The sequence below is a fragment of the Dermochelys coriacea genome, chromosome 11 (genome assembly GCF_009764565.3).
Source record: "Dermochelys coriacea isolate rDerCor1 chromosome 11, rDerCor1.pri.v4, whole genome shotgun sequence".
In the NCBI taxonomy this organism is placed as follows: Eukaryota; Metazoa; Chordata; order Testudines; family Dermochelyidae; genus Dermochelys; species Dermochelys coriacea.
This window is the reverse complement of record NC_050078.2, coordinates 74,739,217-74,755,558: the sequence shown is the minus strand read 5'-3', so window position 1 is coordinate 74,755,558 and position 16,342 is coordinate 74,739,217. Positions and strand designations below refer to the sequence as shown.

At 40.3% G+C, this 16,342-nt stretch overlaps 1 long non-coding RNA gene across 1 annotated transcript in view; it reads right to left on the bottom strand.

Moving 5' to 3' along the window:
• Window positions 1-348: 348 nt before the first annotated feature.
• Window positions 349-16,342, bottom strand: part of LOC122458212 — a 109,976-nt gene continuing 93,982 nt past the window's right edge. The window contains exon 6 of the long non-coding RNA XR_006278128.1: window positions 349-397. This is a non-coding gene — a long non-coding RNA (uncharacterized LOC122458212). The remainder of the gene's footprint in view (window positions 398-16,342) is intronic.

Below are 16,342 nucleotides of genomic sequence, written 5' to 3'. Positions count from 1 at the left end.
AGATTATTTCCACAATCAGGAAAATTAAAATCTACTTTCCTAAATTATAGACTGTGTTAAAATGTAATTTGAGGAAAAAACACAATAACTTCACCCAGTGTAGAATATGGTGAATTTCACCTAAAAACAAAAACTTTAATCCTTCAATGTCAATATTCATTTCTATTCTGGATTACAAATTTCTCTCCTAGGTAGATCTGTGGACTTTATTACTTGAAGAAAGGAAGTTTTCAGATAATCACAGGTACGTTTTCCTTTTTTTAATACTAAAGGTCCACTACTCTGTTCCAATGGGATTTTCGTGGCAGTGTGCCTCCACATTGGGAAACAGGATCACTAAGTATGGACATTCAAAAGGAGCTAGACTATATATCGAAATCTCTTCCATCTTCTTCTCCTGAAAGAAAAAAATGGCACTGGCTAAAACTGAAGGACCAACACGCAGAATTTGGTGAAATAATAGCTGTCCAGAAGATCTCAATACAGGAGGCACGTCTACTCAGTCCTGAGATTGTCAATGATCCCAAGGACTGGGCCATAATACTTATCTGAAGAAGTATTTACTGAATTTACAATGGGAATGAATGTTATGACAATGGTGAGGATTATCTGTCTAAATTAAAAATAAAAATAACCAGTGCTTTAAGACAACCATAACGTCACATAAAAAAAGCTGTCTGATAGAGACGGCAGCCACTGGGAGGCCTACTATAATGGATCGGAAACATAACGAGGCCTCCTGCAGAGGTTCAATCTGGGCAGTGCTGTAAAGAGCAGAATGAGGTTCCAAAGATCATGCTCTATGACCTTCCAGGATTGGGATAAGGGTGCTGCCCTAAGGAAATATTTTTAACATTTGCATTGATATAAAACTCCCTTTTTTAGGGCATTCCGCGAACATAATACAAAGACTGGTCCTTTTTGCTAGGACACTCTTGTACCCCCACAATAAAGCCCTCCTCGGAGAAACGCAATGCTGTGTTTCACTGGTTTAACATGGTAATTAAAACTATGAACTTAGAACTTGTTCTGCTGGGTAGTGCAAATTGTTGTCTGAGGCACATGAGAGAAATAATGATTTCACCCAAGTATGGGGTTTAAATTGGTATGGTCCTGGATGGAGGACTCGCCTTGCAATAGCAGACGTTCTCTGAGATAGAGACATCCAAGGATCCAATGCTAGGTTAATCAAGACAGAGTCATAGCCTCTTCAGACAGAAAAGAACAAAACATCACCACTACTGCTCTCTTGTTCCTATCCTTTCCGCCTGCTCCCAGGACAACAAGACAGACATTGTGGGGACCCTGCCCAGCTTCAGAAGAGGTCATTCGCCACTTAACATCCATCCTGGGTGCTGACACAGAGAGGGCACAGGGCACTTTATTGTTTCAAGATACAATAAATGTTTCCATCACCAGCCCAACAAGTTGTCTTACAATAGAGTAAAATAGTTTTAGGTATAGGATCCACTCTGCTAATCCAACTTCTATCACATTAAGTCTTGGTGTTTATGTCCCCTTGGTTGGCAGTGCACATAGAGGTAGGAATCTTTGTTCCATGCAGGATAGGAGAATCTCTCTCTGGGATAGGGCTGATTTTATAGTCCCTGGTTATTATGAAAATCCTATCCGACATGTTGACTGTCACATCCAAAATACACCTGTTATCTATACAAGAAGCAGTACTCAGACCTAGAGGAATCACTGCATTGCTGGTGGATGCTGTGCCCTCTCTTCCTAGTACCCAATTCCCTGAACTCAATCAAGAAGTTCCCTTCCAATAAAAACACCCTGATTCTCTACATTTATCAGTTGAGGGAGCAGAGAATATACAACTGGAGCTAGATCTCTGCCAATGGATGAGAAAACTAACAAACGTATTTAATTCTCATTCTGCTACATCTCAACAAAGCTATGAGTAGTTGCAGAGGCACTAGAGCTCTGTCTGCAGAGCAGAGAAGATGGCGATGCTTTAGTATATACTATGCTCATGTTTGGGAAGTTTTCTTTACATCCATAGAAGCTAGATTGATTTTTTTTAAAGTGATGAAAGCTTAATTTATTCAGAAGCAGACTATCCTGGTTCTCAAGCTTATCTGTGACAACATCCCATTCACCAATGACTCGTAGTTTTTCAAAGCCCTAGATGTCTTTTTTTGGACATCTGCACTCTATGAATGCTCAGAGCAATACATTTATAAATACAAAGATTGGACACACAAGTGGTCTATCATCTCTCAGGAAAGACATTATATATTAACTAACACCAGAAACCCAATCCTCCCCTACCCAGGGCTTATCAGAGATCAATACATCTCTTCTCTTCCAAAAGCGACACACAAGAATATCCCCATCTACCCCATTATAAGTTGTAGACCAAACTCTTCTCTCCATTCACTTCCTTAATATCTGTCAAATGAATGATCCACCAAAGCACAAGCCACAGATCAACATATACCAGGTGGAGCCCATACGAAAATGCACAAAACAAACGTAGGCTGAAACCCACTTTGTATCCGCAATACCCTACATGTGCAATGTTGTGAGGCTCACTATTCACAGAACAATGAAATCCCTGTGTGAAAGATGCACACCTGCTCTGAAGCCATGCCGTTCTACCTCTTCAAACTATCACTGGAAGCCACCTGTCATTTAAGTGAGCCTAGAAGCCTTTGTAATTAGAACAAAGTTATCCTGCTGTGGTCTGCTTAGTGGTACCAAAAATGGTGCACCATTAACCTATCCTTCTCTGTCCCTCTTTTCCAAGCATACTGCCCAAATTACTAGAGTAAGATACACTGGGGAAGTGGTAAAAATATGAGGCAAAAACGATCTCAGAATAGAAGCTTGCTTGATCTGCCTCTCACCAAAAAGTCAGGAGGAAGACTGTTGAGAACTAGAGAAGCTGGCATAGCTACCTGGATGAGAGATGTGAAAATAGAGCCTTTTGACTGGTTGCATGAGTCAAAGTTTGCATAGAGGAACTATGATCTTTACTGGTAGCAATTGACTGGATGAGGATGGGGCAGGGTGGGTGTGGATGACACCCACCCACCATGGGAAATATATGCATGGCTTTGTGGGTGAGCTGCTACATGGTATTTTTCAAATCAGTTCAGCACACTTAGTCTGGTATAAAGCTTGAGGGAGTTACTCACAAGCATGTTACATGTAATCTCAAACTAGTGCCAATAAAACCTTTAGTGCATTGATAGAAGACTATCAGATGTTTAGCATCTTTCACAAAAGGACAAAGAAAAAGCTCCCATGGCAGAGGCTATGTGGAATCTCTCTGAAATCCACTAGAAAGTCAGCACTTCAAATGATGAGATATTTAGTACATTAGGTTAACATTACACCTTCATAAAATAGTAATAGATTTCATCTTTTTCTACAGCTAATAGACATCAGCGGCATCCTTTCCTACTGAGTTTAAAAGACTTAGAGAGTTAAACCCACATTTCAGTAGAAACAGACTACAGTGGCACCTTAATAGTATTGTGATAAACTGTCAAAGTCTACAAGCCAATATCACTTGTATCAATCTTTAACCAAGACAGTTCCTAGTGCTTTTAGGTTTATTACAGTTTCAAAGTCAAGGACAAATCAAAATTGGCTGCAAACAAAAATGCATCAGGACAAGCAAGAAGAAACGTTCCGACATTCATTAGAACTGCAAAACAAAATCGGTATGTTTCAGAAGTAAGCTTATAAATATTCCAAAAAAGGATGCAAAGTTGTGGAACAAGCAGAAAAAAAAATCTATTTCATAACCTTTTAATTATGCACACAGGGAGATTCTCTCTTACCTAAACACTCAAGTACTTTTAATTGTCCATTCACCAAGGGCTTCCTTCTGATGTTATCCACAGGAGGACAACAGACCAAGAGCTTCCTATAAATTAGAAAAGGGGTACTTGTGGCACCTTAGACACTAACAAATTTATTTGAGCAGAAGCTTTCGTGAGCTACAGCTCACTTCATCAGATGCATTCAGTGGAAAATACAGTAGGGAGATTTATATACATAGAGAACATGAAACAAATTAGAGCTCTCCTTTATGGCTAGCTTGGCAGAAGCCACCAAAAAAAAGTTCCCCTGTACCTCAAATTAAGTGCAGTTCTACTCAAAACTGACTACGTAAAAAGGATATTTTCTTACCAGAGCTACTCGGTATTCCAGAGTTATCTGCTTACTTCAGTGACAAAAGAAATCCCCACCCCCACAAAAAACATTTTCCCCACTACTTTTTATTCCTGACTGAAGGGATGCAGAAGCTCATCTCCCTTCTTCACAGAGCTAAATTCTCACTGCTTGAGCAGATTTCCACATCAGTTTCTCGTCCTTTGACGTTTGCCACTGTTTCAAGGCAAGACAATGACCATTGATTAACTGGAAAAGTTCTCAATTTTGAACAATTCCTTTTCAATATTTGTTCATCTTCAAATACTGCAGCTGAGTTTCTTTCAGCTTGTATGTGTCACTGCGTCTCTGTACAATATACATCTTTATCTAGATTTTACATTTTATATGCTCATAAGGCCTAGATGGCTGGTTAAGCATAAAAAGACAGGAAATGGAAAGAGTCACTCATTCTGCCATCTGCCCCTTACACTAAATTTTTTGAACAAATTAGAATTTGGTACATGCCTCCATTGGCTGTAACACATTCTAAACTGCAAGAACAACAAGGGAAGATTTTCAAAAGCAAATGGCAGTGAGCCACTTAACTACAATAGACTTTCAGGGAGTTAGGCACTTAACAGCCATCTGTGTCTTTGAAAATCTCCCCCAGTTTAACTTTCCTGCTTATTAGTTTATGATTGCATTCAAGCAGAACTGATTTCATACTGGCAATTTAATTCTTTGGTTTTAGCTGTATTTTTACAGATATCAGGTGTTCCAATACCAGTAGCATGGGCAATTCCTAAGTCAACATACTCCAACTTTAATTGAAGTTGCCAGGGGCATATAAGCAATATGATATTCCCAACCACTTGAATGTTAGTGTCTTTGCTTGTTAGCTCCAGATATGAGTCATGTTAGCACTCACTTAAAATTCAAGAATATAAAACTTAGAAGTATATAAACAGATTTGTACTATGTGTCCAGATAGAAACATCAGCTGGTTTTGAAAATAAGAACTGATGTTCAGGAAAGTTATTCATCTCACAATGGCTCTTTGCCAAAGGATGAGACACTGCTATATTGCTTAGTCTCCATATAGGTTTTGTGCTCTTCCAGCAGATCAACATCTCTTTGGACTGAGCTGTCTAGTGCAGTGTTTCTTAAATGTGGCCGCCAGCAGATTTTTGTGTGTGGCCATGACAGCCTCCAAAGGATGGGCGAAGATTTGGGGGGAGAGGAAGCCCCTCCCAGCAGCACCCAACTGTTGGTCCTGAATTGTTGTTACCAAGTGCAGTGAGATGTGCTGCCTTAGTGTTTGCACTAGCACTGCCAGCAGGGATCAGCTCTCTGTACCACGCAGCCTCCTCGGGGGATTCTGGACAGCACCTCTGGAAACATGCGAGTCTGGTGTGCATGGCGCTGGAGGCAGCTCGTCAGTGGAGTCAGCTGCAGCATTCAGTCACTGCGACACTCCCCTGGGCAGCTCCCACGCTCCCACCTGCCAAGAGCACAGGAAGCCTGGAACTTCGCAGGCAACCGCAGAGTTCCCAACCCACCTTCCCGAGGGCAGGATCTCAATGAAGGGTTGGGGGAGGCAGGGACAGAGAGATGGATTTGTGAGAGCAGTCATCACCAAGAGCTGGTGGCTGCACTCGGAGGCCACGAAGAAAGTTGTTGCAAGAACCCCTGCTCTAGTGTACTATTTTAACTCATGCTGATACTATGTTTGCTTTTCTTCAGATTTGAGTCATGTCTTTCCAGGGTTGCAAGCTCCCTGTACGAGTCACATTAAATGTTCAAGTCGCATTGTGGACTTAAGCCAGCTGCCTTATTCTCCCCTTTTATGGCTTTCTTGTAATTGTAACATTTTGAGCATCTTTCACATCGTATCTGGGGAACACACTCATGTGTTCCTGCTTTGGTATTTTGCTTCTCAAGTAAATAATTCACACTGCTTTTAATATTGTTTGGTAAAATTTTGCAGACTACTGTAACTCAACTTCTAATAAGGTTTTAGGGGGTAGGATGAAGTCCTGAATATTTGTCAAAACCTAAGAGTGGCATCTGCCATCACAGTGGGATTGTGTAGCCTCAATACTTCCTTTCACTGAACCACCTCTTACTCAAGTGGGTATGTATATGCACACAAATAGAGTAATAGGATAAATGAAGATCTATTTTGAATAGTCCATTTTCTCTTGTTTTGATGGGCTTAGATCAGACTATTTGAAAAATTCCCATACAGTCACTTTAAAAGCTTGCATGGCAGTTTCAATTCAATTGTTTGCGTAAGATTCTGCACGGTCATTTTAAGAGCACTTAAAACATGATTTTTTTTTCTAAGTGGAGACTTCATTTTCTGTTTCACACAATATACCCTACTAATGTTTATAAATCTCTGTTCAAGTAAGTCTTGGTGTATCAAGGGGAAAGAACTGTGTATGGTGTCATTAAAAGTGTTTTGTGGCTACCTAAAATGTGAACAATTTAGTGAGTGAACAATGAGAGTCCTGATAGGTATTCCTTTATCAAAGTGTATATTTGAGTTTACATTTCCCTCCTTTCCAGATGACTCTGCACTTCTCCGCCCCCCCACGCTCATTTCAAAAACTGAATATATCAAAAAGATCACAAAAGTACAGAACCACCCTCCTAAGAGGGAAAGAATTAAGGAAGTAAGGGGAAAAATAGGAAAAAGTATGCAGAACAGTTGTATCATGATAACATATGCATTTAACTTTGTCTCTACCTGCTAGATTGGTATATAGAAAATACTATGCATTATTTGTTTGAGTTTAACTTCTAGATACAGATTAGTATATTACTGCACCACTTTTCCAACACAATCTTTACCAAAACCAAAGTATTACTGCTGGTCAGATTTTCCACTGAAAACCTGACATTTGAGCAACTATATTAAACTTTTCTGTTGCTTTACATAGTACAGCTGAGTAGCAGTACAGAAAAAAAGAAGCAGGATTCTAAATATACCTTAACAGACAATGAAAGTTACAAGGGCATCAGAGTCTGTTGCAACAGCACAAAGTCCAGAGCAATTGTCCTGATGCTTTCCCCTTATTCTTCTACTTTTCTCCAAATCAACCAACCCAAAAATAAGAGCACCCAAATCTGAATTCTATTGGAAATTGAATACTACAAGAACCAGGTTGTGGATACAGTGGTTATAGAATGTGCATATTATTTCAGCTAGTAATATAGCACAAGAAGAGCAAGTGGGGTGGGGGAAATCAGCAACGTTGCTCTGTCCTGAAAAAGATTATCTGAAAAGTTTCAGCCCCTGAACATCTGGAAATGGCACATTTACAAGATCAACTGCTGTAGACTGAACTTCATAGTATTCAGAGCAAGTCAGAGCTCCATCAAAATTAGCTCCAATTCTGGACAAACAAATGTTATGAATTACAATCAAAAGGATTAATGAGTAGATATAGTACATATGGAAAATACAGGGAATGTAATTAGTCATGCTAACCTACAATTGCTAGTTATTTACATTTTATGTCAAGCTTTCAGTGGAAGATTACCTGTTATTTTACTGGTCCTGGAAACTGTACAGTGATCTTGATATCAGACAATAAGTTGTTAAACTTCTCTCCGTTAAAAAAAGATTCCAGTGACAGGAAACTCATCTGTCTCCAGAATATATCACTGTACTAGCACCATGCCTCACAGCAGAAGTGTTCCAGTTCCATGACCTTCATGATAATGACGTCAAAACCGAATATAAAAGAGATATCCTTACTTTAAAACCAATATTTCTGCCATACAACCTAATACTAAGCAGAATGTTAGAGAGTACCAGGACCAAAAAGCATTTCAAACAAACAAACATTCTCCAAGAACACAAAAGCAAGGAACTGGATTAGCATGCAAGAGGTTCTTCACCCCTTTCCCAATGGGCATAAATATCTTCCTATTGTGTAAATACAGCCTTAGTCAACAGCGTGACAAATCTGCACATAATGTCACTTGCTGATGCCAATGTCACAGCAAACTAATCAAAGTACAGGTTTTCCACCCTTAATCTATTTTTAAACCTGGTTAGAGTATAAGTATTCAGCTCAACTGGTTTTCTGTTTTTTTTTTATTTTATTGTGTTTTTAAATACACAAACAGAAAAACAAATGTTTGCAGTAGTTCCTTAAACAAGAATACCGAATTAAACAGAGACATTTATTTGTACACAATACTGAGAGAGAAAAATTAAGCCACATTGTACACTACTGAGTCTTGAAACATGCACTTTCAGCTGATGTGTCATGCCCAATAGAAAGCAGAAGGTAAGGATGGAGGAAACCTTACACTGTACACAATAGACTGGCACTGACATTTATACCGGAAAATTAGAGAGATTGGTTAAAAACAAGACCGAGAATGCTCACCCCCATACTGAAGGTCACTTTCCACAGGACTAATTTTTAAATAGTAAAAGCCTCCAGTCTACATCTGAATTGAGAGTGAGCAAGCACTGATGCCTGCATACACACCTTAAAAACCATGCTAAACTATCACTTTCCCTTGGCTGACACTTAAGGTCACCGAATCTTTTAATAACCAACAGCAGTACTCCAGCAGGAAGACATGAAGTAAAATATCTACTCAACTTATTTTTAAAACTTTGTCCCTCACGGACCATCATTTAATTGTTTTTTGTTTTTTTTTTTTAAATTGCAATCAATCAGTTTTGTTGCTTTCTCCCTCTGCCCCTGTTGCCTTTGGCATTGATCATACTGGTTTTCCCCAGGTTCCCAAGTTCCCCACTCTTGCTACCATAGGTTCAACTCCAGTGGTTGTAATAATGGGGGCAAGGAAAGAAGAGATTGAGTGCTAATATACATAAGGTGCGAGAAGCAGCTGCTGTTTTTGCCATGACATCAATGAGATACGCACAAAGCAGAATTAGGAAACACTGTGACACGTTATATTTTTTTTTAAAGGCTACTATAGGCAGAGCCTCATAGTTAAATTAAAATTATCTATCCTTCATTTACTCCCTCTGTCTCCAATTTGTTTCCTACAGGGTAATTAACAAGATTTAAAACAGGAATAAAAAGAAGGTCCTAATGCTGATACTAATGCTTGTAGTCTACACTACAAGTGCTACAGTGGCACAACTGCAGCTACACTGCTGTAGCACTCTAGTGTAGATATGTGCTATAGTGAAGGAAGAGGTTTTTCCTGCACTGTAGTAAATTGAAGCCCAAGAAGCGATAAGTAGTTGACAGAAGGATTTTTATCATCAATCCACCGATGTTCACACTGGGACTTAGGACAGCTTAACTGCATCTCTCAGGTGTGAATTTTCCACATGCTGAGTGATGCAGTTCAGTTGACCTAAATTTTAGGTGTAGATCAGGCCTTCGGCTGAAATTCACACAGATACAGAGGGCCAGAATGAGATCTAATGCAACACTTCAGTCCCACTTAATTGCTATCTTCAGAACTTAAAAGTGATGCATCAGGCTTCCTGTTGGCCCGCTGCAGTAGTGTGACTCTATATTCTGTAAGTGAGTTAGAAGGTTTAGTGTCTCAAATACAGGTGAGTTTGCCCCAAATGTACTGCAAATTTATTCCATGTTGAAGCCTCTATTTCAGGTCACAGTGGTGGTTCCCTATTTCAGCCAATGGCAGCAGACAATGGGCCAAAAGAGGATAGAAAAGAAAAGCTACTAGTATACACTGCATTCATCTAGCTAGAATTGGAAAAGTATAGTCTACTGCACACCTGACAAATTAGTATTCTAGGACAGCACCTTAATATTCACGACAGATTGGAGTCATGGGAGAAAAGCAGCTAGCCTAAGAATTGATTTCTTCCCACTCCCTTTTGATTGATCGGCTAACAAGAATACATGGGGGTCAAAGCTCGATTCCATCTCTCCCCTTGATTTTCACACCACCACAAAAAAATATTTTCATTATGGACTCAGTGAAGTACTCCAAAATATATTACTCCTGGGGGGATTCTGTGCCAACGTGGGAGTACAGAATTCATATGGCCTGCATTTTTCTCTGCTTCCCATGAAGAAAAATGCAAACAAAAAAAATCTGCCAGGAGACACGTGCCTCTTCCCTAGCAGTGCGTCTATTCCAGCGTGCCTCAAGCAGCCTCAGAGATCAGGAAGGGGGCCTGGGCATGAGTGATCACCTTCGGGGGGGGGGGGGGGGGGGGCAGGGCTGAGTGTATGTGCGTGCCAGTACTCCTGGTCCTGGGGGAATTCTGCGGGACGGTGTGTCCATAGAAACCAACCCCCCACACATTTCCTGCTTTTCCTCTGCAGAAAACGGCAGGGAAGTCTCGTGTGCAGTTTTGGGGGGGGGATTGCCCCCAAACAGAGGCGAGGCATGGGGGGCACATGGGATTACGTGCCACTGCCCCCCTCCCTCCTCATTTCTGCAAATGCAGATCTGCCCAACTCAGAGGCGGCCTCTCCTCTCGAGCTCCACTGACTCTGCAGCTGAATGCAACCTCCTGTGTCTCAGTGCCAGTTGTGCTCCACTTCTGTGTTCATGGAGCCTTCCTATTATCTCTGGAACAGGGAGTGGGATTGGGTAAGCAGGGGTGGGGGAAATGAGGGAAAGGGGGATGGAATAGGACGGGGGAAGGGAATGTGGGAGTGAGGGGAGGGGGATGGAGAAGAACAGGGGATAGGGGAATCCCGGCATCTGGCATCCCCTTGGCAGCAGCTGGGGCTTCCCCATTAAGGGGGGCCCATCAAACCCTCACCCTGACAAGCCCTACCCCCCTACACTTGGGCCCCTCTGACAAGCCCCCCACACAGAGACCCCAACCCCACTGAGCCTCAACCAGCCACATTTATTGACAAATGTTGCAGAATTTTAAAATATTGTGCGCATAATTTTAAATTTTTTGGTGCACAATTCCCTCAGGAGTAATATTTGTTATTGAAAGTAATTACATAAAAAGGTAGCTCATTGGGCTGCCTGCAACAAGTTCAGTACCATTCCTAGTGAAGTGTTCACATCAAAACCATCACCACGACTGATATCTTTATTGTAGCACCATCAGAAATGAGGCCAAGAACTGAATTATCCTCAGAGACACCTTTTTTACCTTACATTGAAACACCGTGGCAAGGCTATATGAGGAAACTTCCATGACCACACTGTATCTGGGTCTGTGCAGAAATGTAAGATTTCAGTGTCCTGTTTTGTTAGCCTGGCACATTTCATGAACACTAAAATTCCATTACATGCAAACTGTCAAGGGACAGTTTAAACATCCTGCTGGCTTTTAAGATGACCATACAGCAAAAGTTTGACCACTAAAATTCTGAACTTTCTTTCCAAGTATTTTATTCAACAGTAGACCAGCAAAGCCCATATATGTGATCTTCAGTGCGTAACGCAAAGTCTATTTTCCAGATTTTCCCGAGTACATGAAGAAGATTGGATTTTATTTGTGGGGGCTGACGGAATCTCAGGAAGCTGATTAATTGTTCTAATCCTTGTACGTGTTTTTAAAGGAACAAAGTGCATATGGGAATTAGGAAGGCAACACTAAAACCAAGCAAGACCCTTCATTCAAATGCCTAAGCCAAGAGCTGTAAATAGGTTCCACAACTAAATGCTTTAAAGAAGTCTTCTTTCTTAAAAATATCAATATGTTTATCAAAATAAAGATAGGGTTCTTTCATAAAGTTGCTCTCATCACTCCTCAAGAGAAATGTATGAAATCAAGACCTATTTAGCAGCTGAGCAAACCTAAGCAGCAGCCCCACAAAAACAAGCTGTCAGTGCAAAATAAGAAGTTTTTTATTCAGTAGATTATGCAAGCTTCCTCCATGACATACTCCACAGCTGTCAATGAAACAGAGCACAAGAGGAACTGGAAATCAGTTGTGTCAAACACCCAGCCTACAGAATGCATCTGGATTCCTTAACATATTTATGTGGCCCATGAAACAGTCTGATTCCACAGAATTCTAGCTTTCATTAAAAAACATAAAAGTTTCTAGACCTCATGGTTGTGGAGAAAAAAAATCCTTCCAAATGTGAACTGAATGTAAATAGTGCAGAGTTGTGTCTTCTGAGCCGGCAACTAGAAAGAATGGCATTGAATGGGGGAAGTTAGAATTTGCTGAAGAAAGAGAAATACTGAATGAGGTTAAGAAAGGAGGAGATACAAACGGAGAAGGGAAAGAATGGCAAAATTCAATCTGTGTCCCATAATTTTATGTTCTCTGATACTTTGTGAGCTCACACAAGTTGTTCCCTGGTCATCTGTACAAGTATATGGCACAACTATATATTCATATATAGAGGTTTAATCCTAGATTTAAGTGTGAATCTCAACACAGCTTTAAAACTATAGAATTGCTATGAAGTATTCACAATTAAATACCTTAAATCTGAAATAAGGAAACAAAAGCCTTATTAGATGGCATCAAATATGTACTAAGGTTACTATACCTTCAATTCTAAAAAAACTTCAGTGAGAGTCTAATCTAGCAGAAGAAAATAGAACTAACTAGTGAAGAGGTTCAAAGGAGAAATCCATTTCCCCTTCAGGGTGAGGGTCACTGGTGGCTCATTTTTCTTTTAAATCCCAAATTCTGTATTCAAGAGCAAACAAGCCAGTTGTAGATCCTAAAAATCTCTGTAGCTGAAGAACTTGGTGTAGGATTTCATCTCAAACTTCTCTCCACAAGATTTTCTTACAACGTCTTGCCAAATCAAAATGGAAAAAAATCAAGGAAACTTCACTTCAGATGGGTAAATTCCTTGAAAGCCTGAAATCCTGACTGTGTAGTTAATACAGTAAGCAGGTAACACTATCCAAATTAACAACCATTCTAGCTAATTAATCTTAAACTGCAGTTAAATTGACTAATTGGAACAACATACAGACCTTCATTACATGAAAAAGAAAGGCTAAGACAAAGGAAGATTTGGAAGATCAAGAGAACATTCTTTTAAATATAAGACAACATCATCTTCAGCAAAGAATCAAGTTTAGAGCCCAGAAAGCCCCTCTGTACATTTCCAACCCCCCCCCCCAAAAAAAGCTTCATATAAGAGAAGACGAAAAAAGGCCATTTACTCTAATACTCCTGGATGAAGAATTGTAATTGCTCCACCCTGACATCTGGTTTCTATTTCACTTCTATTATATCAGATTACATAAGAAGTAGATGATGCACAGGATCAACGAAGTTTCTCTGCAAGTCTCGTGCAGCTCTAATGTTTACATTCTTGCTCATAAAAAAAAACTCAAGCTATGCTCTACATACAGACATGTTTCAATCCAACAAAAGCACTGAGACCAAGTGACCAATTCCATCAGAGAAAAAGATACATAGTTTTACATGTATTTGTAAACTACTTTTTTTAATCCTCCTCATTTCTGTATTAGCTGGGTACTTCCTTATCCCTCGCTCTACTAGGAAGTAAAAAGAAAAGGAGTATTTGTGGCACCTTAGAGACTAACAAATTTATTAGAGCATAAGCTTTCGTGAGCTACAGCTCACTTCATCGGATGCATCCGATGAAGTGAGCTGTAGCTCACGAAAGCTTATGCTTTAATAAATTTGTTAGTCTCTAAGGTGCCACAAATACTCCTTTTCTTTTTGCGAATACAGACTAACACGGCTGCTACTCTGAAATCTACTAGGAAGTGTGTATGTACCCCGAATGTATGCATGTTATTATTTCTGCCTACACATAAATGTATATAAATCTCTACCATCAATGTGGAATGTTAAATTTGGACAGTTAAGCACTTGTCAGGAAGTGACAAAAATGATGCATAAACTTATCTACTCCGTCATACGTATGAACGGTTATTAATTATAGAATCATAGAACCATCGGGTTAGAAGGAACCGGAAGGGTTATCTAGTCTAATCCCCTCCCAAGATGCACAATTTGTTGTGTTTAAATCATCCAAGACGGGTGGCTATCCAGCCTCCTTTTTAAAATCTCCAGTGAAGGAGCTCCTACAACCTCCCTACACAGTCTGTTACATTGTCCTATTCTCACAGTTAGGAAGTTTTTCCTGAGATTTAATCTAAATCTGCTATGATGTAGTTTTGAACCCATTGCCTCCTGGTCTGCCCTTTGTGGCAAGAGAGAACAACTTTTCTCCATCTTTTTTATGGCAGCCTTTCCAGTATTTGAACACCGTTATGTCCCCCCTTAATCTTCTCTTTTCCAAACTAAACATATCCAGTTCCTTCAGCCTTTGCTCATATAGCTTGCATTCCATCCATCTTTTTCGCTTACCTCTATATTCTTTCCAATTTCTTGACATCCTTTCTATACATCAGTGGCCAAACTTGGACACAGTATTCCAGCTAAGGCCTAACCAGCACCAAATAGAGTGGTTTGCATACTACGCCTCCGTTAATGCAACCTAAAATTGCATTAATTTTTTTTTTTTTTGCAACAGCATCACATTGTTGATTCATGATGAGGTTGTGATCCACCACAGCTCCCAGATCCTCAGCTATCCCCCATTCTGAATTTGTACATTTGTTTTCTCTTCCCTAACTGTAACACCTTATATTTGCCTTTGTTGAATTTCATTTTGGGGTGGATAGCCCAGTTCTCCAATTTATTAGGATCCCTCTGAATTTTAGCTCTATCATCCAAAGTGCCTGCAGCCTTGTCTCATCTGCAAATTTGATCAGTGTGCTCCCTATTCCTACATCCAGGTAATAAATAAAAATGTTAAAACACTGGACCCAGAATGGATCTCTGTGGAACACCACTTGACACCTCCCTCCAATCCAATACCATTCCATTCCATCCGCCCTTGTTTGTGCTTGTTTAACCAATTAGGTATCCACTTAATGGTAGCTCCACCGAGCCTGCATTTCTCCAGCTTACTTATCAGAATGTCATATGGGACTGTGTCAAAAGCCTGCTAAAGTCATGGTATATGGTGTCCACTGCATTCCCCCATGCACCAAACCAGTTACCCTGTCAAGGAAGGAAAAATCAAGCTGGTTTGGCATGATTTGTTCTTATTAAATCCATGCTGGCTGCTAGTGATTACCACTTCATCCTCTAGGTACTTGTTCCAGTAGCTTCCCAGGCATCAAGGTCAGGTTGACTGGTCCATAGTGGGTTTTTTTTGTTTTGTTTTGTTTTGTTTTTTTTAAAGACGGGCCCTACGTTACCCGTTCTCCAGTCTTCCAAGACCTCTCCTGTCATCCATGAGCTTGTAAATATTTCCAGTGACTCAGATTTATTCAGACGATTCTTTCAGCACTCTGGAGTGAACAGCATCAGGCCCCGCTGACTTGAATTTGTTCAAATTAGTCAGAAGATCTCTGGCGTGTTCTTTACCAATCCTGATCTGCATCCCCTCCCCTTTGTCGTCTATGGTAACTTTACTAGTCATCTGGTCGTGTTATTTTTTGTGAGAAGACTGAAGCAAAGTAGGCATTGAGCAGCTCTGACATCCTATCATCTTCCGTTACAGCTCACCTTCTCCATTGAGCAGAGGATCCACAGTATCCCTGATCTTCCTTTTTTGTCTGTCGTACTTCAAGAATCCCTTATCGCCTCTAACATTTCTTGCCAGCTGTAACTCATTCCTTGCCTTTCCTGATTTTGTACCTACACAGTTGCACTATTCCCACATATACTTCCTTGGAGACATGCCCCTTCTTCCATTTCCTGCAATTATCTCTTCTGGGTTTTAAAAAGCTAAAAAGCTCCCTCTGCAGCCACACTGGCCTCCTGTGGCTCTTCTCATCTTTTCGCTGCATCAGAATAGCCTGATGCTGAGCCTTTAGTATTATATCTTTTAGGAACTGCTAGCCCCCTTTGACTCTTTCTTCCTAATTAGTCTTTCCATGTGACCTTGCCTACTATGTCTCTGAGTTGGTTGAAATCCACTTTTCTGAAGTCCATTGTCCTTGTTTTCCTGTTCTCATGTCCTCCTTTCTTTAGGATCTTGAATTCTATTAGATCATGATCACTTTATCCCAAATTCCTGAACACCTTCACATTCGCAACTAATTCATCCCTATTCGTCAAGACCAGATCCAAAATGCATGATCCCCCTAGTTGATTCCTCAACTTTCTGAATCAGAAAGCTGTCCCCTACGCATACAAAGAATTTGCAGGACATTTTGCTGTAATAGTCTTCCAACAGATAATCAGGAAAGTTAAAATCCCCCATTAATACTACCTCATGTGTGTTAGCTAATCTTGTTACCTGC